This window comes from Neopelma chrysocephalum, unplaced genomic scaffold (assembly GCF_003984885.1).
Source record: "Neopelma chrysocephalum unplaced genomic scaffold, ASM398488v2 Primary Assembly neopelma1_97517, whole genome shotgun sequence".
Lineage (NCBI taxonomy): Eukaryota > Metazoa > Chordata > Aves > Passeriformes > Pipridae > Neopelma > Neopelma chrysocephalum.
The window spans coordinates 508,799-536,632 of NW_020926159.1; the positions used below are offsets into that span (position 1 = coordinate 508,799).

General features: G+C 40.2%; 1 long non-coding RNA gene across 1 annotated transcript; it reads right to left on the reverse strand.

Annotated features, from left to right (window-relative positions):
• Nucleotides 1–6,346: 6,346 nt before the first annotated feature.
• Nucleotides 6,347–20,002, reverse strand: LOC113961981. Its single transcript, XR_003532422.1, has 3 exons — nucleotides 19,923–20,002; nucleotides 11,514–11,581; nucleotides 6,347–6,490 (listed from the first exon to the last, which is right to left on the reverse strand). It is a non-coding gene; the product is annotated as an uncharacterized LOC113961981 (long non-coding RNA).
• Nucleotides 20,003–27,834: the final 7,832 nt, after the last annotated feature.

Below are 27,834 nucleotides of genomic sequence, written 5' to 3' on the forward strand. Positions count from 1 at the left end.
CTGACAGCATGCTACTGTCAAAATGTCATTTGAATTAACAGGACTGGGGCCCTTTCTACACTGAATGATTCGTCGTTTGGGGTCGGCCGTCCCCTCCCCTCCAAATTTCATTGTTTTAATGCTGAGTTGCTTAAGAAGATGTGGAACACATAAAAGGAGATATTTAATAGCATTTACGGCACAAAAGAAAAGACTGCAGACCTTCAGCAGATGCTGATGGTGGTGGATCTTGATCTGGGCAGTGTTTGTTCCCTCTGTGGAAAGAACAACAGGAGTGGGATGAAAGCAGTTGCACTGACATCCCGCACTGAGCCAAATCATGACTTTTTGGTCAAAATCCTTGTTCACTCTCTACATCCCCACAAGGGATACAGTTGCAGGTCTAGTTTTTCTACCTGATGGAGGACTAGAGGAATTTAATCCTTGGAACTGAGACACCAAGATCTACATTCAATCCTTTGGTTGTTTATAGCCTGAGGGATTTTGAACCATTTTTCTCCACTTTTTCAAGGGAATATAGAAGCCACTGGAATGAAGAGGCTTGAAAACTGGGTGTTAGTCCTGCTCTGTACTATGGGAAACTGTCCCCACTAAAAAAAGGTAATAAGTCACCATAGAAGTTAAGCCACTTGATTGGATAGAAGGGTTTGGGCAAGAAGACAGCTAAGAAACAAAGGGAAATCACCAAAATAAGACATTTGCTGAAAGTATTGATACTGTATCTATTTATTTCACTCCTGGGTCCAGCACTCTCTAGACAAGGGCAGCAGCTCAAACCAAGAGTGCAAATTTCCCAGAAGAGCTCTTCCCAGAAATCCAGGACCTGAATTGCACCAAAATTTCTCATTTCAGGAACAAAGCGACAGGGCTTATCTGAACTTTGGAACAGGCTCTCCAAGGAAGTGGTGAAGGTGTTCAATAAACAACTGGATATGGCACTCAGTGCTCTGGCCTAGCTAACCATGTGCTGTTCAGTCAAAGGTTGGACTCGATGATCTTGAAGGTCTTTTCCAACATAAATGATTCTGTGAAATGAATCTATGAAATGACAGGTGGGCTGGACCTTCAGTCTGAACTAACACAGCTGTTATGTCAAAAAGAACAATTCCTATATAAGAAGTCTGATACGCTCAACATGTCTTTGTCTCATTTCTCGTGTCTCTTCTGAGAGAGGCAGCAGTGGGGTTATTTACCAAACTTGCACCACCGAAGTGAAGTGCTGGGGGAAGGTAAATGATGAAATTAATGAGAAGAATCTGTCCTGATTTGAAGGGGGAAAGAGGAGAAAGAAAGTGATTGCAATGGTAGCACAAGACAGAGAAGGTGTGCATCAGACGTGGTGGGGTACATCATCTGTGCAGAGACCTACACAATCCCAATTTCACTGATTTTAGCTCAGCTCAAATACTCTTCATATCACTGCTGTACCAAACAGATCCACATGTAAAGCTCTGATGGAGCAAGGGATTTGAATCATGTGTTGTATTTCACTGCACTTGAAAGCCTCCAACCTGAATGGGTCGGTGCCGTTGCAGTCATCACTGAAATACAAATGCACAGCCTTAATCCTAACAAAAGTGAATGAAATGAAGTCTTTAACTCACAGTAGAATGGATTGGAGCCCAAGAGCCCACTCTTTTCAATTCCTGCTCTGACTACAAAACACACATGCTTTCTTTCTAGGAACAACCAGCAACCTTTTTATTTCTCTCTTCTGTGCCTACTGACAGAAGACTTAATAAGTGGAGGCTAAGCAAATGCAAAAAGGGCTTGAGTATGTTTTCCAGTTAAAAGGATATTAGAAAAAACCTTTTCTGCAAAGAGGAAAGAAAAAAAAGAAAAAACATTACAAGATAATAAACCCATAATAATATATGCAGTGAAGTGGCAGCTATTTTGCTGCCAGTCAAAAAATTATATTATCAGAAATCCTTTTGTATCATTACATATTGATGTTTTAAAAAAAACGAAAGGAAAGGAAAGTCACTAGAGATTGTAGATAAAAGTTGTTTGCTGTTGACAATGCAACAAGGTCAAGCAGGATTTTACACGAAAGCTCTTTGAAATCTACATCAAAGGTCTGGTTTGTAAAGCAGAACAAGTGTGGTGGTAGTGGTGAACACTGTTGTAGGTCTGCTGCTCACAATACAGGGGACAATTCTTGTTCTCCTTCTGAAAAAGTACAAAGGTTGATTGGTGTGTAAATGACTGAAATTAATATGTTAATCAGATTTTCAAAGTCAACAGCTTGTGACTGTGCTGTCAAAATAACTCTAATGGACTCTAAAAGCAACAGGAGAGTATTGGCTCCAGTGTAAAAAATGTGACAGAACTCAAACATTTGTCACAGGAGGAAGCATGGTCTGTACCTTGGTCATTAAACAGAGTTATTAGCCCAAAGTTAGACAGCAGTTTTTTTACTCATAGAATTATAGAATCACAAAGATGGGAAAAGGCCTCAAGATCATCAATTCCAATCTTCAACCAATTATCCCCATGTCCACTAAACCATATCACAAAGTTCCAGTCTAATAATTTTTTCAACACTTCCAGAGTTGGTTACACCTCCCTGGGCAGTCTGTTCCAGTGCTTGACCACTGAAGAAGTTTTTCCTAAAATCCAACCTGAACCTCTGCTGACACAACTTTAGGACATTTCCCCTTTTCCTATTACTGGTTGTCTGAGAGAAGAGGTCAATCCCCACCTCAACCACAGTGAGATGTCTCCAGTCTCCAGCAAGACCAGCCACACATTGATTATTTAGGTGCCTGTTTTTCCCCAGAAGGAAAAGCAGAGTGCCCAGGAACTTAGAGAAGAAGAGGTAAATGGTGTGTTCTTCTCAAACAGTTTATTTCTTGTCTCTTGTGTGCTTTTTCCTGGCAGAAGACACAGACTTTTTTTCTCTCTACCCATTCCATAGGTCTTACAGTTCTCCATGACAAAAGTCCACAGCCACACATGGCTCTGTGGAGCTGCCATGAGCTCTGTGAACCACAATCTGTCTCTTCTGTTCCTCCTTCTGTCCACAGAACTTTCCATTTTCTATTCTCTCACACCAGCTGCACACCATTTCTTCTTGAGATTTTCTACAGTGTCTCTTAAAATCTTTTGTAAGACAGAATTGTATTTTTGTTTTTTTTCTTTTCCACTTGTTTTTCAGCCCATTTCTTTCCACAATTCTCTTGTTCAGAAAACTTGTTTTTCAACTCACTCTTCCAACAAAGAAGCTGTTCTTTTGTCTTGTTTTCATACCCTTACAGGCACCTGCCCAGTCTCTTGCACTCTTCTTCTTTAGTAGTTATCAAAACATCCTGAATTACCCACATATCTGGTCTCTTCCACCATGCCCTGTCTCAACTCATCTTTGTACCCAGTAGCATCTTTCTGCCCAGAACTTCTTAGCTAAGACCAATGACAAAGGAGGGCCATGAAGATACTCTGAGTGCTGGAGCCCCTCTGCTCTGGAGACAGGCTGGGAGAGCTGGGAGTGTTCAACCTGGAGACAACAAGGCTAGAGGAGAACTTAGAGCACCTTCAAGTGCCTCCTGGGGCTCCAAGAGAGCTGGAGAGGGACTTGGGACAAGGCCATGCAGTGATATGAAAAGGGTCTTTAAGCTAAAGGAGGGTAGATACAGATTGGATATTCGGGAGAAATTCTTCCCTGTGAGGGTGGTGAGGCCCTGGCACAGGTTTCCCAGAGAAGCTGTGGCTGCCCCATCCCTGGAAGTGTCCAAGGCCAGGTTGGAAGGGGCTCTGAGCAATCTGGTCTGTTGAAATGTTCCCCTGCCCATGTCAGGGGGGCTGGAATGAGAGGGTCTTTGATGTCCCTTCCAATACAAACCATTCTGTGATTCTATGACTGTATTAACTTTATAGACAAAGTACTCCCTACCATAAAGTTAATGTCTTTATTTGTAAAAGGAGACTCCATATCCTAAAGTTTCCAGATCTCTCTTGTCACTGTCACTCTATATGTTAGTTTTTGTCAGGGTTGTATCATCAGCTGAAACCAAATAATTTCTTAGTCCTAACTGTAAAGTATGACATTTTTTCTCAAATTTCTTTGCTTTCAGTGAGATTCTCCTTATTTCCTTATATCCCCTTGTGATGAAGCTCTGCTTATGAACTCCTCTAATCAAAAGTTGCTTGTTCATTGCATCTTAGATCCAAGTCAGCCTGTTCCTCTGTTAGGACTGTCTCTTAGCTGTGCTCAAGCAGCTTCTACCACATGGCACCTCCCAGCTCATTTGACCCTTCCACAGGCTATTTAATATGCAATATCACAATTCTAATACACTAACTTTCAGACTGAAGATTTATTTGATCGGGTTTTCTTTTTTGGTCATTATTCCCGCAGATAAACTTCCATCAGGTCTAACACAACACAAATAATGCAGCCCATTGGAGTGGGATGCACTTGAAAGGATTTGTGTTCATGCAGAGATCTTCATGCTGTAGGTCCTCCTATCAATATCAACCCTATTATAGAATCATGGAATGGTTTGGGTTGAAAGGGAACTTAAAGGTCATCCAGTTCCAACCCCATTGGCAGGGACACCTTCCACTTGACCAGGTTGCTCCAAACCTCATCCAACCTGGCCTCATTTGAATGTTTCAGATAAACTGGAGCAGCCTCTTTAAGTTACTTTGAGTCAGCAGAATGCCAGGTTTGTCTTCAGTTTTCAGTGTGAGAGATGATAAAACTAAGAATACAAACCAGTATTGTTTGGATTTAGTCCCAGCTAGTGCTATGAAGAGTATGTCTGGCCAAAACTCTCATGGAAATGTTAGTTTTGTCTTCAAATTCAAGGTGGTGACTTGACTTCCTTTGATTTGAAATGAGAATATCAGAAAAAAATCTGCTTTTGACTTTCTTGTTTAACATCCTGTCCATGGATGTAAAGGTCCAAAAACTAAAACAATCCCAATTTGGGGGTAGAAACTGGAATCTTTATTGAACACGTGAAATGCTATTTAAAGGGTCTCGGGGGCACAGGTCGAATTATGTAAACTAGGGGACAACCCAATTGATTAACATTTCCAGTAACAAAGATTACATATGGGGGGAAAATGGTTAACATTTCCCACATCCAGGATTACATGTGGGGGGGAAGAGGATTAATATTTCCAGTAACCAGGATTACACTGGGGGGAGGATGGTTAACCTTTCCCAAAACAAGGATTACAAGGGAGGGGAGAAAATAAAGGGGCTTCTACATGGACTGACAGCATCATCACAAAATCTTTCCATATCTTACTGGAGGAGATAGGACAATCCACATGGTTGAGTATCAATGGGTTTTGTCTGGTCCTTAGATGATGGAATTTCCCTCAGCCCCTGTTGCCCATAGCCTGCTACATAATTCTAGCAGTTCCTTTTCTGCTGATACCCGAATTTCGGATTTCTGCACATGGGTAGCAAAAAGGTCCAGAGCACTGGTCCGAGATTATTATGCTATTTTTCTTTTCCTTTTTCTTTTTTTTTCTTGTATATTTTTTCTTTCTCTCTTTTTTTACTTTTTTTAAAATTTTTCTTTCTCCTTTCTTCTTTCTTCTTTCTTCTTTCTTCTTTCTTCTCATTCTTTTTCCAATAGAAGGGTTGCAGTTCTCTAGGTATTTTATAAAATGTCCTCATCCACAGATCAGGAAGGCTTAGAAGCCATAGTTCTCAGTTCGTGTATGAATTCTAAAACAATTTTGCTTTTGTGCTTATAAATAAATGGACTTTCATCCTGGGCATAGGATGTGTCCTGGTTAGTGTGGTATCCCTTTGGCCTTGACAATTTTCATTTCTGGTTACTATCAGAGTTATTATAGATGCACAGGCTGATTAAAACATAAAACTGTGCCCTGAGGTACCTTTTTTTTCCACCTCAGAGACACAATAGCCTTGCAGTGCTTCTGTGTACCTTTTGTAGATTCCTCTCATGGTTCAGGCCTCCAGGGGCCAAGGCAGACAACTCAGCCATCACTGGGACATCACTGAGCATCTCAGCATTTTAGGACATTTGGGCATTCCTTCTCAAACTTTAAACGAGAAAGACGGGCCAGGAACTTAATAAAGGGTTTCTTTACATTTCTCTCTTGAACAGATATTCTTAAATGTTCTCTGTGATTGGCAGCTGTGTGCAGAAAGTCTGCACTGTGATTGAGCCACCATTATGTCATCCCCACTCTGTTTTCCTAAAATGCAGAACAAAAGTTCAGGACCACTGTGAGGAGGTTTAAAAATCTCTGTATCTGGCCATGCCAAGGATTCCCCAGGTTGGGAAACACGGAAAAGTAGAAATGTCTCAAAAAAGGAAAAAATTTAATGCATTAACATTTTTATTTAAAAAGTCATTTCCTTGAAAGTGAAATGCTCACTGGGCTTGATGGTCATTTAATGGCCATTGTCCCACTCTGAGTATTGGCAGGGGCACAGCAATGATCTCTCTGCTCTGGATTTAAGTTCCAGACGGAACGGGTGAAGTCAAAACTCATCTTCCCGCTGAAAAGTGAAGAAGAAATCAGTTTGAAGAGTGCATCTGTACGTGTTAGATATTTCTTCTCTCTGAATCACTAGGTTTTTATTCCATAAAGTATGTAGATGACATGTAAATGTTATGTAAATTGGGTCCATAGTCCATTAAAGCGCAATATTATAATCACTAATACCCTATAGGCATGGACAGATCAACCAACCAAGTTTTATTTGATCTTTGTCAGAGGCAGTGAGCCCTTTTATGCAATATTTTGTGTACATGCCTTTATTGTGAAGATCATCATTTCAAAATGTGCCCGTCTAAGATAAATAGATGTTGTTGATGTGCATTTCTGCAGTGAAGTTCAGCAAGTACATTACTACCAAAAAGACATTTTATAGACTGACCAAAATGAAGGAATCCCTCCTTCCACTGAGTTTCCATCTGAAGTGATCACCTAATCAGCAGACTTGAACATCCTCCAATTGTATACAACACTTAGCCTTCAACACCTGCCACTTTCACTACCCAAATTAAAAGAAAACAAGTGTATACAAAAAAAAAAAAAAGACTGGAGGGCTGTTTGGCCCTTGCCTAGGAAAAATATATTCCTTACTAATTGGCACAACACTTAATAAATATTAACTGGTTTACACAGTCCTCCTGTTTACTTAATGAAATGGTAGATGAGGGGTTAATGGGTTAATTGGGGAAAGGAAATTAATCTTCAAATGTATCAAAATCTGATAAGTGATTTAGCCTAATTAATAATTTACATGTCAATATTTTTCTAGTTACTACGTGCACTTTTGGAGGATAAAGGTAAAAATTATAAAAACAAACAAAAACAGGTAAATTCACAGCAAATTGAAAGCAGCAACTGAAAGGAATGTGGAGCTCTGCATATTACAACTTCTTTCTCAGGATTTTTGCAGTTGTTCTTGTAATATTCAATGGCATGTGAGGTGGTAAATCATAGGATCACAAAATGGTTTGAGTCGGAAGGGACTTTGAAGATCATCTGGTTCCAACCCCTTGCCATGGGCAGGGACACCTTCCGCTATCCCAGGTTGCTCCCAACCCCATCCAACATAGTCTTAAACATTTCCAGGGATGGGTCAGCTCATAATCTTGTCTTGGATGCTTGTTCAAAGGTGGTGAGCAATTAGATCTCTACCAGTAGGAGCCATGCCAAATACTGAGCAGAACATAAAATATTCATACAACCAGTTCTGGAATATTAATATTATCTTAATATTATTAAGATCCAAGTTCATAACATTAAAGATATCCAGGCTCATGAGTAGAGAATTGTCAAGCTGAATTCTTGGATATAGGACAATTATATGTGAACTAGAAATCAGACACAATAGTCTGGGGTGTCAGGAAAAAGTGACATAGTTAAATTAGAAAGGCATTACTAAATCAACCCACGCAAACCTGATCTCGAACACAAAGTAGACTCATGTCTCCGTAGCCATGCTGGAATTTGACTCTATTTTGTGGAATGCACTGCATGATACAATACATCCATAAAATTTACATATATTCATGCAAGTAGATGCATATCTTTAATTTTCCTTTAAAAATAATTAACCTTTAATTATGTAACATTTCTGAGCTATATGTGAAATCTTTAATTGTTTGGTTTCCAGATTTCAGAGAAAATAAAGAGAAGATGGAGAATTCCTGGAGAATTTAAGGATATACAACTGATCCTGAAGCATCTGTTAGATACAATATCATCTTTTTCAGACAAATTTTTAATGTCAAAGAATTTGTTCCTCTATTGAACACAACTGGTTTATTCCATCCTGAGATAGCCATGTCTTAGTAGTGGAAATAGCAACTCCCTCATATATCCTGAAACAACAGGACGGGATATGTAAAGCACAAAAAGATAAAGAACTGAGTATTAAGAGTTAAAAATTTTGGACACCTAAGTTTTTTCAGAAGGGAAAAAAAAGTTAATTTGCACCGAGAGAGAAGAAATTCCTTTGTCTTAAAATCTTCCTATTTTGAGGGCTTCTATCATATTTGCTGTGAAGCATCTTCTTGGTTAAAGGATTATCAGGCATTTTGTTTCTTTGAATGATGGGAGGACAGAAGATGCATTTCACTATCCTTAAACCATCCCTGACACCACCAGATGAATGTCAGGTCTAGTCAAGAGAAACAGGAATGATAGGCATTCCTCTGCCTCCTTGAACAATTTACTCTATTGGAAATGACATTTACCCCTCATGAATGGGTCCTGCACAAAGGCTTTTGTACCACAGATGTGACACAAACTTCTTTGGAACTCTCCAGAAGGGCATTTCTCACATGCACTAGAACGGGTTTCACCTTGCAAAAAACCTCCCGTCATTTTGCTTTAGTAAAGAAACTGAGGTGCTTCACTTAAAGAATATGTACTATAGCAATAATAAATTTCCCAAGTGAGAAAAATATCTGTATACATCTATAATTTCCAGACTGTGTCTTGTCTCACCATATGACAGGATTGAACTAGGAGGTGCCTAAGCTGGTTTTATACAGATTTTCTTATTAGAATAAGACACCTGAATTTTGTGTTAGTAATGGTGAAAGAAAATTTAAAATAATTACAATCCTGGATATGTAGGACATTTGCAACAATAGATAATGAATTTATTACTTGTTTTCCTATTTAGCTCATCTTTGCCTGCCTACCTGCTTCTTCTCTCTGTCTGTCCATCTATCTGTCTATTTAGCTTCGAAAACAACTGTGAAGTGCAGCTGAAAACACAAAGCTCTCATTCTGGGCTTTGTATACCCAAAGAAGAACCTAAGTGTTAGTCTAATACTGACATTCCTCTGGCACACAATTTATAAAACTTTTCTTCCTTTCCTATAGACTTTGACTATATGCCCTTGTCAGGACATGTGAGGTCACTGATGTTGTCAAAGATGATCTTTGTCAGTTATTGAAATGAGAACTAATTTGACCTAATCTAAGCTGACAGACAAAATGGTTCATTGGTAAAACAAGCCAGTTCCAGAAACTGGTGCTAAAGAAGAGAACACGAGCAAAAAATGTGGGTTTACTCTCTTGGTTCAGGTTTTGAAAACTGGGCTTTTAATAGGGTTTAGTATAATGCATCCAGCCAGAGCTATTAGTGAGAAGAATGTGTCATATCATAGTTCTTACACTGTATTTACACTTTACATATAGTTTCTTGTAGCTTGTTCTTTTGTAATTTTACACAGTTAATTTCACTGCAATAAAATTAGCATTATGGCTAGTGATATCAATGTAGAGTCCAGAAGATACTGACACTGTGACAAGGAAATTGCTCTGAAAATCTATCTTCCAGCAAATTTTATCCTACTGGGATAGAAAATAACTGCTGTGTGGATCACATAAACCAGGAATCCTTGATCCTTACCGTGTCAGAAAATAAAAAAAAGTTGATTTTCTGAAAAGGGATAAGGCTGATTGGCTTTTCTTCAGGTGGTAAACTTTGCTGAGCAGAGCTCTGTGCTCTCTGCACCCAGTCCCAGCCATCCTGCCTCTGTGAGTAAACTAGAGATGAACTTTAGTACTTGTGGGATTAAGACCAGGGATGACAGGCAGTGTAAAGATTAATGGCAGTCTGCATGCCATTAAAATTAATCACTTAAAATTAAAGATCCTCTATCTTCTGCTGCCCCTTGATTGCTGTTGATATGACAGTGTCATAACTGATCTATCCAGCTCGTGTTTATCTCTTCATAGATAAATTGAGATATTCCATTTCTGCACAGTCCCAGCACGGTCTGAACCCAGTAGTTTTCACATACAAGTGCACGTTCCTTCTGTAGGGCTCTGATTTATAACAAGGAAAGGAAAAAGGCAAAGATAAAATAATATTAAACATTAGCCCCTAATATTTAGGAAGTGGCTGCCTTTCCCAAGGATCCTGTAAAGCTTTATGAACATGACATCTCTTAAGCATTCCCTTCACCCATCAGTGAAACACAGTCACCTAAGGCTGCTTAGCCTGCTCTGAACATTTTCCTTTTAAAGAGCTTTGAATGGAAATTGGCTCTTTGTTCAAAGTGAGAATGTTTATGGAAAATATTCATCTCATTGAATAATAAAAAAAAAAATGTTGTTTTCCACTGTCAAAACAAGCTTGTTTTGTTGTTTTTGCTTTGCTTCGATTTGTTTTCTGTCTCAAGACAGACAACTCTTAGGAGTACATTTAGAGGTAAAAATGCTTGAGGAAAATTTTTTCGGGAAAAAAAAAGGCAAATTTTTGTTAATTGTTGAAACCTTGGTGTTAATTACTGATACCAAGCTGTGACACCTTGATCTGATAGATAAACTATGATGCACAGCGCAGAAGAATTTAAGGACCTTATCACTGAATACTTTATATTTTCTAGTCGTGTTGGGCAAGTCACAGAATCTTCAAATATTCAGGTTTTAATTCAGTAATATATGGTTTAACAGTAATAATAATTTAACAATTCAATAATAAAAATTATGCAATCATTGAAAAGTGTTGAAAAGTGGGAGAATTATGCAAAGGTCAAAGCATCAAACAGGTTACTTAGGGCTGGCAGTTTGCTGGCACAAAGTTAAATGTCTAAGAAAAATATAGAGAGCTAATAAAAAGGAAAGGTGCTCTTTACATAAAAGCTGATCAAACTGAACTCTTTTACTTAAATAAACAAACAAAAATTTCACTTCTGATCAATTGCATTGATTTAAAAGCTGTAAAAATGAATTATATATTATTTTAAATTGAAGGTTCTTCTAAGTTAGAAACAAAAATTAAGGTAATGTATTTTCAGTTTATAGATTTTCGTTATGAGTGTGCACCATCCCAAAAAAATAAAAATATGAAATATTTCATTATTCACTGACAACATTAAGGTCTTTTTAAGAAAAACTTCCTTTCAGATCAAATTCTGAAAATCCTGAGAATTATTCTATCATATATAGATAGATAGATAGATAGATAACATATATAACACATTATATGTTTTATATGGAGAAATCGTCCTAAGACTGTTTGATGTGTGAACATAAAAATTGCTTACCTTCCCTCAGAACCTAAAGTAATACTGGGGTTTCTTTGAAGTCCTGTTGTTTTTTCTGGCACCTTGGCCTAAACCAGAAAGGTTGGTGAAGTAGTTTTAAATGCTAAAAACCAACTGACTTGTTTCCCTGGAACAGAAACAGTTTCAGGGTGCTCCTGTGTATCAACAGAAGACACTTCTATGTTTTAATGTTTTAGTGATTGTCATAATAAAGGCAAGGGGATGCCTTCTGATATTGGCAAACAGAGATTAAGGCAAATAAAAAAGCCATATCAATGTGTTTCTCTTTTTTTCATTCAACACACACAGTGTAAAAATCTGTTTTCCCAATGTGCCTACGTATCTGAATTTGTATGTATGTATTTACAGCTTTATGTGACATGGATTCTTCTCCAGGCAGGCTCCTGTATTATGCATCAGATCCATTCTCTGGACTGTTTTATGGTGTGTAATTTCCTCTTACAGTACAACAAGTCAGATTGCAGCAGTGATATATTTAATAAAAAATTAGATACACTTCCACTGCCTCGCTTTTCTTTCTTTCCCCCTCATCTGTGATCCTGACCATGTCAAGTTAGTGTTTAAAATAAGATGACTCAAATCACTGCTGAGTAAGAAAGATACTCTGAATGCTATGGGTTCATGAAGAATGAGGATGTTTTGCAAAGTGCTAATGTCTGACACACTCCTGAGTTATGGGTCACCAAAGAGGCAGAACACTTACCCCAGGGACACAAGCTATCCCTCACCTAATATATTTTCCAAAAGTGCAATGTGCTCATAATTTCATGTCTGTAAACTCAGAGTTATTGCTACAACTATAGTTTGGTTCAGGATTTCTGTCCAAACTCATGTTGCTGTGAAATCTCTCTCTCTGTCTTCCCTTGCAATTAGTGCACAGGTTAAAAGGTCAATCAAACAAACAAGCCAGCAAAATACAAACCCCCTTCAACCCTATAAAACCAATCACTTTTCTTCAGGGGAGGAGTGAAAATGGACACTTTCTGTCATGGTCTGAAGATCAAAACCCTTGGGATATTGGAGATACAAGCTTGGGAGTGCAGGTGTTGAAAGTAGTTGTCTCACGTGTACTGAAAGGTGTTGCCAGCATCTTCTACTCACCACCTCCGACTTTTTTCCATTGTAGTTCCAGTCTCAATTAATTGTGCAGTAAATCAGTCTTTGAACTCACATATACCCAAACCCATGTGTAAGGCTAATGGGCAATCTCAAATTGGTTGTGATTCTCCTGTCAGAAAGTCCTGTCTTCTCTCTCAGTATTGATCAGTGTTACTAATTCACCAACTTCTTCAATAAACTCCTGTCATGGGGCAAATGCCTCACATGCTTTTATGTTCTAATACAAAGAGTGGATACCCACGAGAATTAGTCTGGGTAAGGAATAACCTGAGACACAGGGACTGGAAATGATCCCAACCAACCAAGTAGCTGGAGTTGTGTTGATGGCTGGCTGGACTATATGACATCCAGAAGTTAGTTCCAATCTAAACCATCTTATGAATTTAAGATTGATATTCTATGCCTTACTTCAAGCTGATAGCACAAATTTCTGTTCTAATATGTATTTTTGTGTGTGTGCGTTCAAAAGAAGCAAAACAGACACTCTCAGGTAAGAAGTTATTACAAAAAAGCTCTGAGGCAGGAACTGGAGAACTGCTAGAGAAAAGACTGAGAAAGTCCCAAAGGACATGAGAGCAGAGACCATGAAAGGCTCACTAAAGCTAAGAAAGTAGCAGGGGCACAGAGCTGAAAGAATCTTGATGTCTTTTCTAGGCTAGAGAATTCAGGCCTGTCTTATAGAACATGACAACCTTCAGAATATACTGCTCTTCAGTATTTTCTAACAATAGGCATAGCTGCCCTGATGAGATTGGGACCCACATGAGCTGGGAAATACATGCAGTGATGTTTTATAGACATGAATGGGTCATGATATGACAGTGAATATACAGCTGCATCTACACTAGGAAGTAAAAAAGTGCTAATATATGAACACGGGAAAAGGATCTTGGTCATTCCTGTTGCTAAAATGGTAGTTTGCTGCTTTTTCTGCTTTTGGCTCATGTGATTGATCTTCTTCTAAACCATTCCTGGACATCATTTGGGAATTAACACAAGAGACTTTTTTTTTTTTTTTTTACAGTGGGTACATCTTTTGGAGGTTAAAAGAAACTAATAATTTCTGTGACTAAGAGATAGAAATGTTAACTTATAGTTAACTTGTCATTAAAGTACCCAGCCACTTCACTGGCTCTCAGAGAGGAACACGGACTGAGATCCAGGAATGGAGAGAGATCTGTTTTCAATGTCTGTGTTTTTACCTCTTTCATCTTTTAGAAAGTTCTTTATGGAATAGCAAAAAGACTCAACTGTGCTTAGACATGATTCATATTTTACGTCCTTTAGAGCTACTACCTGGATCACTGGTAACTCCCAATATCACTCACAATGGATGACATTCAGGTAGAAAAGGCAAAGGAAGTAAAGTTAAGCAACTAGACCAAGAAATTCAAGAAGATGATGCCCCTTCTGGCCTTCAGTTCTTTGTCCAGAAGCATGAAGTCTCCCATATTCCTATCCTATAGTTGCCAGCAGATGTTCTAGGGCATCCAGACATGTGTTGACCATACAGAAGAACCACAATTCCTCTTTATGTGTAACATTTCCATTTCAAAAAATTAGATGAATGAATCTCACCCCTCTGGACTTGATGAATGGGGTATATCATAACTATTCATAGCTGCCAGTAGAACATAAAACCGTTTAGGGAATCTTTTCAGGACAGAGGAACATGCACTTCATCAGAATCTGGGAAGTTGAAATCTATGATACATGTGGGACAATGAAATCAGGTCATTTAAATTACTCTACTTAGCTTTTATCAAGCTGTTCGGGTTGGTCTGCAATGGGCTGGAATAAAACTGGACACTGTGTTTCGATGGAGTCAGCACTTTTTGAAGTAAAATGATCCAATCCATTTAGAAGGATCAGAAGCAGACAGGTAGTCAGTCAAGTGGCAGGCTCAATCTGGAGCTGAGTCCCATGCCTTCAGGAAAGGAGAGAACTTCAAGAAATCTGTACTGTGTAGGTACACTGTCAGGAGATTTTGCAAAGGTCAAGGAGACCGGCACAGGTATATCTTCATTAAGGGCTGGCTTTAAGGAGAAAAATATCTGGGATTAAGAGGTCCATAGCAGGGTAAGATGCATTCTTTGTCACACCACAAGACAGGGCTGCACCTGTGGCAGAGGTTTCCCATCCACGCAGCTCATGTCTGCAGGAACACTGGTCTGTACTATTTATGTGTGCCGGGCTCTTCCTCCTGCCTGTGGGTGTGGGACAAAGTCCCAGCTGGAATCCATGGTGGCATTCCCTTCTCCATCCAGTGTGACCACATCTGTATTACTCCCTGGGAACCAGTGGGACAGGTGCTTTTCCCAAAATGATGCTGGCTTGTTCAGCACTGCTCCTTACCTCCACCTCCTCTTGCTCTCACAGACACTGTGCCAACACCCTCAGACCACCTGTTAGCAGGATTTTCCCTTTCCCATGGAAGGAAAAAAGGTGCAGTGCAGAGCTCATGCCTGGCAGGAGCTTGCAGCTGAAAACACTCCCTTTGAACCACTGAAAACAGAGTATGAGTTTCATCAAAAAATTAAATGCTCTTCAGATGCAGCAATTTGTGACAATATCGGAGCAGGGCTGTTGTCAGCTGCCTGTTATTCTGTTTCATAGTGGAGCTTCCCCAGGTGTATCCCCCCCAGCTAAGGTGTGGGACCCTGCTGAATACCAGATCCCTTTGTTGCATATTATCGTGTTAGCTGAGCTGTCACGAAAGTTGCCAGTGTAGATGTAGAACACAGGGATTAATCCAATTAAACCTCCACTGACTTTTCCACATTCCTCATGTTGCAGCCCATATCTCTTCACAGGTAGGTGTTAGAGCATGGGTAAGGTTAATCAAATGGTGTTTGTGGAATGGAAATCCATCAGAAACCCTGACATAATGAGAGGGAGAGAGGGAAGGAGTGATTAGCAGCTAAGCTTTAACCCACCATAGCTGTGATCCTTAACCTTCAGGTGTCAGTTTTAATTGTAAGGATGGACTTTAAAAAACCCAAAATGTAAAAGTATTGCACTCCCTGACCTGGAGTTTACGAATAATACAGGTCTTAGATTTTTTCCAGCATCTGAAGAAGACCCCTAAAGACTTAGCATGATGTATACAATACAGGCTGATATGAATAACAGCTTCAGTGAGAAAAAATATATATCTGGGAATTAAAATTAACAAATATGCTGAGATTGAGATTTATGAAGTCACATAATGACACAGATGGTAAATTTTACTGATATATATTTTTCCCTGGTGTAGAACACACAGTGGCAATCCAGCATGACAGATTGTATCCTAGGCTAAAACTGTGTCAGACACACAGTAATCAGAAGATGCTATCATATAATTTGCACTGGGGCCAGCCTGAATCTTGTAAGTGTTCTTTGTTCAGATGCATTGAGTTGTTTTTCAGCTGGGGTTGCCTTCTGTAAAATAATTCTTATAGTTTTTTCTGTTACTAATATTTGTTTGTTTTTTCACTAGTTTAAAACAACAGTCCCCTTAATAATTAACCATTATTGTTATTGCTATATAACACATAATAATACTGAGTATTATTAATACTACTGATCCCATCCAGTGAATGACTTCAGCCTGATCTGCAGCCTGATCTGAGGTCAGATACAGAGATTTAAGTCACCATTGAATGTGCAGAGCTAGATATGAGATTAATTTCTGCTAGTTTAGCCATTTAGGCTAAATTAGACTCTCTAATTAGGCTCCTGTTATTGAAAAGGTAAAAGAAATGTTTCTCCAGAGACTGTTTTACCTTATCCCTTTCAGAAATTTATTTTAGGATGGGCAAACAACCCTGTGAGGATGTTTGACTCATCTCCAAAAGACTAACTTGAATGAAATATGTAACATTTCAATTGCTAAAGTAAGAGAAGAATAATCTCTTCTGTGATGGCAACAGTGGGGATTTTCCTCACACTAGTTGTACTTGTATCCAGATTTTACAGACGTTGAAATTGGTATCAACAGTTGTCATTCTGCAAAAATTTTTATGTCGATTTTAATTCATGTGGTGTGAATGATCTTCCCCAAACTGATTTTTTCTCAGTGGGTCTCAAGCAAAGAAAAGACCTGGCTGTTTTTCCCATAAAATCTCCAAATCTTAGGTTCAAGTTTGTTACATAGCCTTTCCTTTCCCCTTATTTTAGGGGAAGGATGAGAAAGAACTGATTATAAAAGGAGTTTTTCACTCCATAAGAGCCTTCAAGGTAAACTTTTTTTAAATATCTAAACATTTTCTTTCTGTGGTCTTTGTACTGAGCAAAGGTTTCAGAAGATACCAGAAGATGGTTTTTTAACAATTCCAGGGATGGTGACTCCTTCACTTCCCTGGTCAGCTACTCCAATGTTTAATCACTCTTTCTTTACCTTCCGCTCCCCATTCCTTACAGCTCTGATGTAAGCAGGAACTGAAGATGGAATCTTTCTCTTTCCCAAGCAGACAGGCAGCAAAATCCCATTAAAGCCCATTAAAGGTACAACAGTCCACCCAGTAGGATCAGGCCACCACCTAACAGCTGCTTTTCCTTGAGTATCTTTGCTCAGCAAGGAGTACTCCGTGTCCTGCTTTACACAGATGCCACCTGTTATTTCTGCATATTCTTGGCTCTCATTGTAATGAGTTGGAGCCATAATGGAGTAATCTATGAACCTGCAGCAATAATAGTGATAATACAGAAAAAACAGTCTTAATTTTTAATGTCCCCACACTTCCTTTGTTCAATGGTGGTGTTAAAGAAAAGAAATTAAACTGCAAGAGCTACAGCAGGCTGAAACTATTTCAAAAGGCCAAAGACAAAATGACAGCACAGTAATAATGGCAGTGCAATAATGCACATTTATGTGATGGCTCTCAAAATCCTTAAAAACTTTGTAGGCAAAATGCTTTTGGGGGTAAGGTACAGGTGAGTTTTCATGGGTTTCTAAATATTGTGGAGTATTGAGTCATAGAATCATAGAATGGTTTGGGTTGGAAGAGATTGTAAAGATCATGTAGTGCCAACCCCCTGCCATGGGCAGGGACACCTTCCACTATCCCATGTCGCTCCAACCCCCGTCCAATCTGACCTTCAACATTTTCCACAAACTCTCTGGAAAAAATTGACTCCCTTACTTCTCAAAGACTGTTGGATGTTGTAAAATCAAAAGACTGATTGAACACACTGGCAAAATTAATGTGATTTTAGGAACCAAGAGAGAAGGCCAAAGCTTTTACAGATGGGCATGACTTATTTATAGAGAGCTGAGGGCTCTGTGATTTGGCAGAAAATGATGCCCAAAATCCCATTTTGTGGAGTTGGATCTACAAGATTTCAGATTGGAAACAACAGCAAAATGCTTATCAATGATCGTAATTAACTATCAAATCAACTCACCCAGGGATATAGGGGATTCTGTGTTGCTTGAAATGCTTAAATCAGAAAAATATACAGCTTGAAAGAGTACAGGGTAATCCAGAAAAGTTATGGGTCAGACGTAAGAATAAAATTATAAGGTCTCTTTTTGGGAAAGAAACAACCAAGATGACTGTAATGGTCCCTTCTGGCCTAAAAATCTAAGTATATATGAATCTATTTATTTATTTATTTCCAAAAGATGAGAGAAGGGGACAAGTGGGAACATCAAAGATGCATTTGTAGAATAAGTTAAAAATAAGACTGTTTTTCCTGCTCTGATATTTTGAATGGTCTGATTTAATTCTGCACTTGTATATGATTGCTATAAATTAGTAGTAGGATGTAGTAGCATTTGTAATTAATAGTAATAATAAAGGAGTAATAACATTTTTTTGCTTCCAATAGTTATCTGTTCAGTTCTGCTACTTCTTCTTCTGTGAACACAACAGTTTCTTAGAACACCTGGATATTTTAATTTGCTGTATTTTAATGCTATTGCCATTCAAATATGACAAACTAAGGGACTCAAACCCTCCATTTCAAATGCTTCTCATTTCCCCATCATTCTCTTGGTGTCCTTTCAGTGGGAGGCAGTTTGCTTAAGGAAAGATTTTAATCCTGATGTTTTAAATGCTTGTGATGTATATTTACATTTATAAATACAGTTCAAAAATATGTTAAAATTTGTTCAAATTTAGGTGTATTTATATGTGAGAGCAGAACTTGCATATATGCCTAAAATGACTAGATTTTATATCTCTGTTTGTATGTGTAACAGAGTTGGAAGGCAGATACACAGCCAGATCTTCAACCCTTGAAGTAACCTTCTAATAATGAAACCTGTTTAAGGGCAAGGCAGTTTAGTTAGGACTTAAAATTTTGCTTGTCTGGCTATAAAAATGCATGTGATTTTATTGGGCCTGATAGAGATGGTCCAAAGGAAGTTTTATTCTTTATAAAGCCAACAGTTGATGCAGTGCACACAACCTCCCAGGGCATCTTTGTGGCTGTTCAGTTCTTCTACCCAAGCAGTGGATCCAGAAAAGATTAAATTAATCCGAGTACAGAGTGATACCATCCTGGGAATGTTCAAGGCCAGGTTGGATGGGGCTTGAAACAACCTGGGATAGTAGAAGGTCTCCCTGCCCATGGCAGGAGGGTTGGAATGAGATGAACTTTAAGGTCCCTTTCAACCAAAACCATTCTATGATTTTATGATTCTACGCTGTTCTTTCCCCTAGTCTTGTGTCCACAGACCTGCTCTGTCTTCTTTCACTGAGAAAAGGTGGTGAACAATGGGCATTGGTTGCTAAAATTGATATGTTTCTTGCCTTGGACTAGTTTTCAGTCAGATCACTCAATCCCACATTTGGATTACCTGAGTCAAGGTGGATAGGAGCATGCGACTGGGAGATCCAAACAGGACCATCCAAGCCAGTGTTTGAGGAATACCTACACTAACGAATCAGTAGAACCATTCCTTAGTTATTCTGAAGCCACATGACAGGACACTGCTTGTTCCCGTGTCTTACCACACACAGAACCCAGGAGTTTTCTGATGCAAATCCCTCTTTCCTGCTAGCCTTGAACTATGATCAGGTACTGGGTGTGCTGGTTGACTTGGATCAAAACTATGGCAGCTTTGCTAAGCTTATCCATAGAGATGATAAGACTCGTGGCTGTACTCAGCTCATGATGGGCTTTTTTAATACAGATACAGTCAGACTGGCTTAGGCTGCCATGGAAATGCAATCTCAGATCATGGTGGTGTCCATCAGCTGGCTCATGTCTGGACAGCCTAAAATGCAAGTTTACATCTGTCTGCACTTGTCTACACAGGTGTTAACGACCTTTCCCCACCTGTATGTACTTGAGAGAGATCGAGTCATTCATGGTGGAGCACTGCTGTTCAAGCTCCCCTAGTTCCTGCTGACTTAACTTCCAACACATATTTATTCTTCTAGATGTCATAATCACAGAATCGTGGAATGGTTTGGGTTGGAAGGGACCTTAAACACCATCTGGTTACACCCCCTGTCATGAGCAGGGACAACTTCCACTATCCCAGGTTGCTCCAAGCCCTGTTCGACCTGGACATGAACAATTCCAGGGATGGGGCATCTACAGCTTCTCTGGACAACCTGTACCAGTGGTTCACAATGCTCAAAGTAAAGGATTTATTCCTAATATCTAACCTAAACCTACTCTCTTTCAGTTTGAAGCCGTTCCCCCTTGTCCCGTCACTCCATGCTCTTGTAAACAGTCTCTCTCCATCTCTCCTCTAGGCTCCCTTCAGATAGTGGAAGGCCACCTCTATAATGACTCATAAAGACGTAAAATGAATCTGTGAAAAGCAGTAGGTACCAATATTGTGAATTACAGGGGAAAAAAAATGAGCAAAAGAAAACCAAGTAGGCAACAACATGGAAAACCTGCCTATAAAAGCAACTGCTCACCCAATATAAGCTGTTTGACTTCAACAAGTTGGTGGGAAGGGGATGAGGCTATGGTGTGATTAGGAAAAATCACATGCTTCCCCACTGATGCCTACTGCATGCACACACACGTGTGTGTGTGTCTGTGTATAGAGTCATACAATCATTAAGGTTGGAAAAGACCTTTAGGATCATCAAGTCCAATCATGGATCTGTGCACACCTGCATGGGCTCTGCCTGTGCCCATTAGCAAATCAGCACCATTGCGCTGGAGCAAACACTGGAATCTGACAGTTTTTGAGGCTGCTCTGATGGTCCTTGGCATGCTGGTGATCCAGGCTAGTGCCGTCCCAGACAATTCCCAGGCACAGCTCAGGAGCCAGCACGCACCAGGCACTGTCCCCAGTAGGCAAGTTGGATTTGGCTACTTTATTTTGGAGGTGAGGTTGTTTAACGCTAAGGAAATGTCTGGGCTGTGCCAGGTGGCCTCAGGGACGGAGAGCTGATCCTGACACTTCCTTAGCCGACTAGCAGGGATGTAGCCAAAATGTCTGGCAGGAGATTTGTCTTGGTCCCACTTCTGCAAGCTTGCCTGGCAGTAAACACACAAGTCCTATTCTCCTCTGCTGCGGCTTAGCAGTGAGAAGTTAAAATACTGAATTTTGTTGATCCAAGGATGAGGAGAGAGCTGTGCCTTCAGCATGATGGGAAGAAAAGAAATGAAGGGGCCAATCTGAGACAGAGAGCTTGAAAAAAAATATTAGCATCCACTTACCATAGTCCTGTTCCTATTATGGCCCAGGATTGTCTATCTACAAAGAGTTTTTTAAGGATTTGGTTTCATCTTTTTTCTGCCTATGGCCACCTGATTGAGGGACTGAGTTCAGATGGGAAAAATGAGGGGAAGGGGTGAAGGGAGGAAATTTTTTTGGGGTTTTCTTCTCTCTCTAATTAAATACAGACTACTGCTTCTTTGAGTTCAGTATATAGTATCAATTTAAAAATAATAATAATTAAAGATTCTACTTATCATTTTATCTCACAGAAGGCTCACAAGGAGTTGTTCCATAGCCTGAGGCTAAAGCTAGCCCAGATATTAGCTGAACCAAACAGGGCTGTCATTGCGAGCCAGTCTGCACCCCTGCGATGTCTAAAAAAAAAAAAAAAAGTTAAATTAATGCCAAGAGATGAAAGCTGGGAAAGCATCTGAACTGTGCAGGAAAACAGAGATTGGAGAGGAGGACAGGGACAAATACCTGTATTTAGTGATGTGCTAAGGTGGACTTAGATTATGGGCTTTGAGGGAAAGAGCTCAGTGGTTTATCCAGCTTTCCTACAGTGTCTGGTTACGTGACCTTGACTCCCCAGGTACCAGGAAGAAGACAGTCTTGTATTCAAAACACTGCTTTATAAATGTCCTGTAGCTATTTCATCTGGCTTTCCTCTCTGACTCTACAGGGAAATAGAACTTGGCTGCCTGAATAATAGGTGAAATTAATTCTTCTTTTTGGGCACACGCTCCGCAGCAATTATATAAGTTCATTTCAAGCAGCACAGAAAGCTGCTTTGTGCAGCCCAGGTAGTGAAGAACCAGCAGGGCAAGGAGCAGGGAGGCCTGTTGCTGAGGGAAGGTGTCACCAAGCAGCCTGGCAGGAGCAGAGGTGTCAGTGATGCGTGATGTCACCGACCCTGCAGCTCAAAGAGGCAGCAGCGCTGCAATATGTCAAGCGCATCGCTGAGTTTCGGCTCAGTGGAGAGGACAACACACACACCTGGGAACTGGGGAACATCTGCTGGAAGAAGTCACTTGAAAAATAACCTTGCATCGGCTTGGGAGAAACATCTGTGCAGCAAATGACACACCAGCAGCAATGGAAGGACGGGGAGGCAGGAGTTGGGGAAAGCATAGGAACCATCTCGTGTCATTAATGAAGAGAGCTGGTGACAGCACAAGGGGAATTTAGGTCACCACAAACTTATTTGGCTGTAGAGCTTTTCTGCATTGGAGCTGCTGCAGCAGCTGTCTCATCGAAATGGTTGTGCTGTTTTACCACCGGCCCAAGGGAACATGAGAGATCCAAACTTTCCCCTTTTTCCCCATTCTCCACTCTGAAACTCTGTTTTATTGTTTATTTTTCATAAGAGTTTGCTCACACGTGTTACCTGCTCTGTACATAAATAGCAGGAATGTGGGGAGGATGAGTACTTTAAACCAGATGAATATTGTATCCTTCTAAGAGGTGTAGAATATAAGATATGGGATGATATATTTTTTCCAGAACAAAGGTAGTTGATATACAGGACAGGGAAAAAATCCCAAATCTCTTGTGCCTTCACATTGACTCCTATTTTATCCATTATTTTGGACAACCCTGTTATTCAGGTAGTGTAAAGATTCAAATAAAACATCTTCTTACAGGACTCATTCCTCTGGTTGAAATTCCACAGGCTACATATTTGGGAAAGTCCAATGAGGTGGTTACTTTTGGTTGCATGTACCTGCAGATTTGAAGAACAGGAAACAATTTCATTTGTCCGAAGTAGTAGAAGTCAAAAAGTCACAGCAGGGACTGTGTTAGCACTTTAGCAGTGCCTGTGATTGAGGGTCAATACTCAGAAATGTATCCTGGACTTGTTTAGTTTAGTTTAACTGTAGCCAGAGCATCCTAAAGAGTTATACTGGCATCCATCTGTAGTAGAAGCTCTAGACAGGAGCTGGTTTGTTCCTGGTCAGCTTCCACATCCAGCTGGTGTAGGCTCAAAGCCCACATGTCCCAGTGCAAACAGGTGAAGAGGGAGATGAGTGGGATAATGTCTCAAATTTGCAGGATTATTTTTGCCTGCAGGTCTCTGATCCTGCAGAGAGACATGGGAAAAAGACTGGGAGAGATGATATACCCAGATTATTTCAGCCACTGAGGAGAAGGCAGCAGCACTTCCCTGAAATGGGAACCAATGTTTGCTCTACACACCACTCCTTAACATTTCATAAGCTTGTGTGGTCAACAGAGATGTTACAGAAAGAGTTTGATCAGGTTTGTACAGCAACTTAATGGAAAATATAGGGACAACACCTACAAGTTGCAGGTATATCTTCTGGAAGAGACTTGGCTTCATGAGGGTCGAGGCATCAGCTTCACAAAGGTGGTGTGATGTGACTTTTGAGAAGGTAGGACTAGGAGAGGCACTGGAAGGCCCAGGGAAGGGAACTCAGGGATGAGTTCTAATCAGGAGGATCAAACGGTGCAGATCTAAGGAGTATAAAGATGAAGGTCCACTAGATGATCTTTAAGGTCCCTTCCAATGCAAACCATTCTGTGATTCTATATGACACCAAACAAAGAGAAAAGGTCTGAAGTATGTCAAGTATTACAAACGTGGAAGAGAAATCAAAAATAATTTGGGCGATACAGGTGGGTGGATAGTGGGATATGGGAATACTTGAGCCCTGGTGGTAAAATTGAACAACTGAACAATTGCTCTGGATTCTGTGTCTTTTATCCAGATCTCAACTCCTGGAGTGTTTTGGAAAAGGAACCCTGGATTAGATGAAGTTTTTATTTTAGTTTGTAAGGGATTGATCTCTTCCTGAAAACAGCAGCACAACTACCCCATTCACCTGAACTCTTTCCTGTCAGAATTCCTTTCTTTGATAGCTGCCTTTTGGTTGTTTTCTGGGTGGGCAATGGGAAGAATGGGAGAGGGGCAAAGGGAGAGAGTAAGAGACTAAGAGTAGGAGACTGAGAAAACTCAGTTAACTGCACATGAATTTTGGGAAGAGATGCAATATACTTAAAGAGAGATCTTTAACCTTCAGAGGAAGAATCTGCACTAAGTGAAGTGGAAAAACAGGACAGAAGGAATAAAACAAAACTAATAGGCTTCAGAGGATTTCTGTCAGTCGTCACAGTGCTGTGAGAAGGAGACTAAAGTCAAGAAGTCAAAAGCCTTAGGCATGTTTTTACTAATTTTATGTCTCCTTATCTTCCTTTCTCCCTTCTTAAACAACTCATGATGACTGCATTAATCTTAACAGCTCACCACATTATCAGCACCAAAAAAATATGTGTGTAAAATGTAGACTTTTAGTTTATGTTGCACACTTGAGGTCTTATTATTTGAAATAATATTAAATTGACACTGTCATAAAGAACTTTTTCAATTCACTGTTCTCATAGCAACTTCACTTGATATAGCTGGTGAAGTAGAAGGTAATATTTGCTATGCATTTCTATATGTCTTCTACTTTCCATGACAGGGAAATCAGGGTTAAATCTGACTTAGTCATTTTTGAAGATATGTCTTATTTCATAGAATCACAGAATCACAGAATAGTTTGCATTGGAAGGGACCTGAAAGATCATCCAGTTCCAACCTTCTGCCACGGGCAGGGACACCTTCCACTAGACCAGGTTGCTCCAAGTCCCATCCTACCTGGCTTTGAACACTTCCAGGAATGGGGCAGTCACAGCTTCCCTGGGTAACCTGTGCCAGGACCTCACCACCCTCACAGGGAAGAATTTCTCCCCAGTATCCAATGTAAATCTACCCTCTTTCAGCCTAAAGCCACTTCCCCTTTCCCTGTCACTACATGATATTACAAATAGTCCCTCTCCAGCCTTCCTGTATGTCCTGTTTAGGTACTGGATGGTGCTGTATGGTGGAGCCTTTTCTTCTCCAGGCTGAACATCTCCAACTCTCTCAGGATCAACTCACATCATCTAATCCATATTGCAACTCTAAGGGAAGTCTAAAAGACTTGATTATCCAAGAGAAATCTTTGAGAATTTTCCTACAGTGTTACCTTGGGTTAACACCTGATTGTCATCATTGCATTTAGCTGTTCACCCCCAGTTTCCCTTTGTTATGCAAATCATAGTACAGCCATAAATTACAAGACAATTCTTTCCAGGCTCCACTCCATAACCTATTGCTTTTTTACTCCTATACAAGAGAGTTTTCTCAAGGAAAACACTGTACTATGAGGATTTTCACTCTCAAACACTTCCATTTTCCCCCAAGACAGCCTCAGTGCCCTGCAATGCTTTTTCATGGTGCTAAACTATGGTATGAAAGAGCACCACAGCACAGGGATGCAACACATATGATCACAGAATGGTTTGAGATGGAAGGGATCTCAAAGATCATCTTATTCTAACAAAAGGGAGAGACATTCTATTACACCAGGTTGCTCAAAGCCCCATCAACCTGACCCAGAACATCAGAGATGTGCACATCCTTCTATTTTGCACCCTTTGTGCTCAAAAGGGAGTCACAAAATTAAAGCTGTCAAAGGATCACAGAAAAAGCATTTAGGATGCTGAAAATATCCAGGCCAAATGCTGGTCCTCATTAGATAATCACAGTCTTGACTGCTGTAGACCTAATTAACTCATGTGGCATGAAGCTGTGCCAGGGGAACTCTAGGTTGGATATTAGGGAAGGGTTCTTCCCCCAGCGGGTGTTTGGGCACTGGAATAGGCTCCCCAGGGGAGTGGTCGTGTCACCAAGCCTGACAGAGCCCAAGGAGCATTTGGACAACACTCTCAGGCACATGGTGGGATTTTTGGAGTGTCCTGTGCAAGGTCAGAAATTGGATTTTGATGATTCTTGTGGGTCCCTTCCATCTCGGGATATTCTATGATATAATTTAGATGAAAGGGGACAGTGTCCTTGATACAGCCTATGAGGAAAATATAAATATACCAAAATAGGAATTTGGCCTTGGTCTGGTTTCCCTGATAAAGGAAATGGACATCCTTCCACTTTGATGCATTTCACATAGTTTGCATAAATAAAAGAGCTTGGGCCTTTTGAAATGAAAAGATTTCTGCTACATGCCAGCAAGCTGCTGATGAGGTCTCGACAAAAATGCACCATGACCATTTCTCCCCCCTGTTTCCCCTGTAAAGCACGTGGCAACCTATGTCTGCACCACAGGAAAAGCTGTTTGAACAGATCATCCTGGGGACTCGACACAGAACGCGGCGCCACACTCCAGAGCTTGTGTAGTACTTTCTGTTTGTGACTCTGTTTATCAACCTACAAGTCTTGATTATTCTAATGACACTGTGCCTCTTCAGAAACACATTGTTTATACCCCCAAGGAGTTTGCTGAGCAAACTCAATCTACTGTATTCTCAATCTACTGTATAAACAAATGTGTTATTCAGCAGACGGCGGCAGCTCTGCTGCTGATAACTGGGAGAGGGGCTGACAACAACACAGCCAATATTGCCTCTACCTCTAAGTGGTTTGTACAGTTTGTTTGGATTCACCCTCCATCATTTCAGTGGGCTCTGGAGATCTCAGTGCTGTCTGCTTTGGGGTCCTTGATAGATTTTTGTGCAAATCAGAAAACTTAACTCTTAAGCTCACATGTAAGACTTCATTTTTTTATGATCTACAGCAGAGCTTCTTCATGAGGGGCAGTGGAGGGGCAGCACTGATCTCTTCTCTGTGGTGACCAGTGACAGGACCAGAAGAAATGACTGGAGCTGTGTCAGAGGAAGTTTAGGTTGGATATTAGGAGAAGGTTCTTTACCCAAAGGGTGACTGGGCACTGAACAGGTTCCCCAGGGCAGTGGTCACAGCTCCAAGTCTGACAGATATCAAGGAGCATCTGGGTAACACTCTCAGAAACATGGTGGGATTGTTGGGGTGTCCTGTGCAGGGCCAGGAGTAGGACTTGATGATCCTTGTGGGTCCCAATACTTAAGATATTCTATGTTTCCATTATTTTATACTATTTGAGCAAATGCCTCTTCAGGTCTTTTGGAAAAGGAGTTATGAGACCCACACTTTGAGAATGTATCAAACACAGGTTTAATTACTATTAAAAGCACACAAGTTGCAAGAAGTTATGTGCTGGCAAACACAGGAGGTGTTTTCTCACTGAAACTGTGGTGATTTTGACCTCCCCTGCTTCAGTTACCCCCTGCTGATTCACAGAGGTCCTTTGTTTGGATTCAGGTTTTAGAAAAAAACCTTCTAAAGTGCTTAAAGTGTTTAAACCCTGAATCCCACTTGGAGTGAATATAGCTATGGGGAGAGGGGAGATAAAAAGGAAGGGAAATAAAGGAGATAGATTATCCAGTCAGTTGCACAATATTACATAAGGATGGCTGAAATGATCCAAAAAGAAATGACTGAGTCTGATAGGTTAAATATGGTTGAAAACATGGTGGAAATTGTATTCTGGCACATAGAATTGAGAGCCAGCAGAGATTATCAAAGGTATCCAGGGTTGAAGTAAACTGGATTTAGCAATTGCATGTTGGTTTATAGTTTCTGAAACTTCTTAGTCCAAATGGAACATCTCTCTATCACTTAAAGGT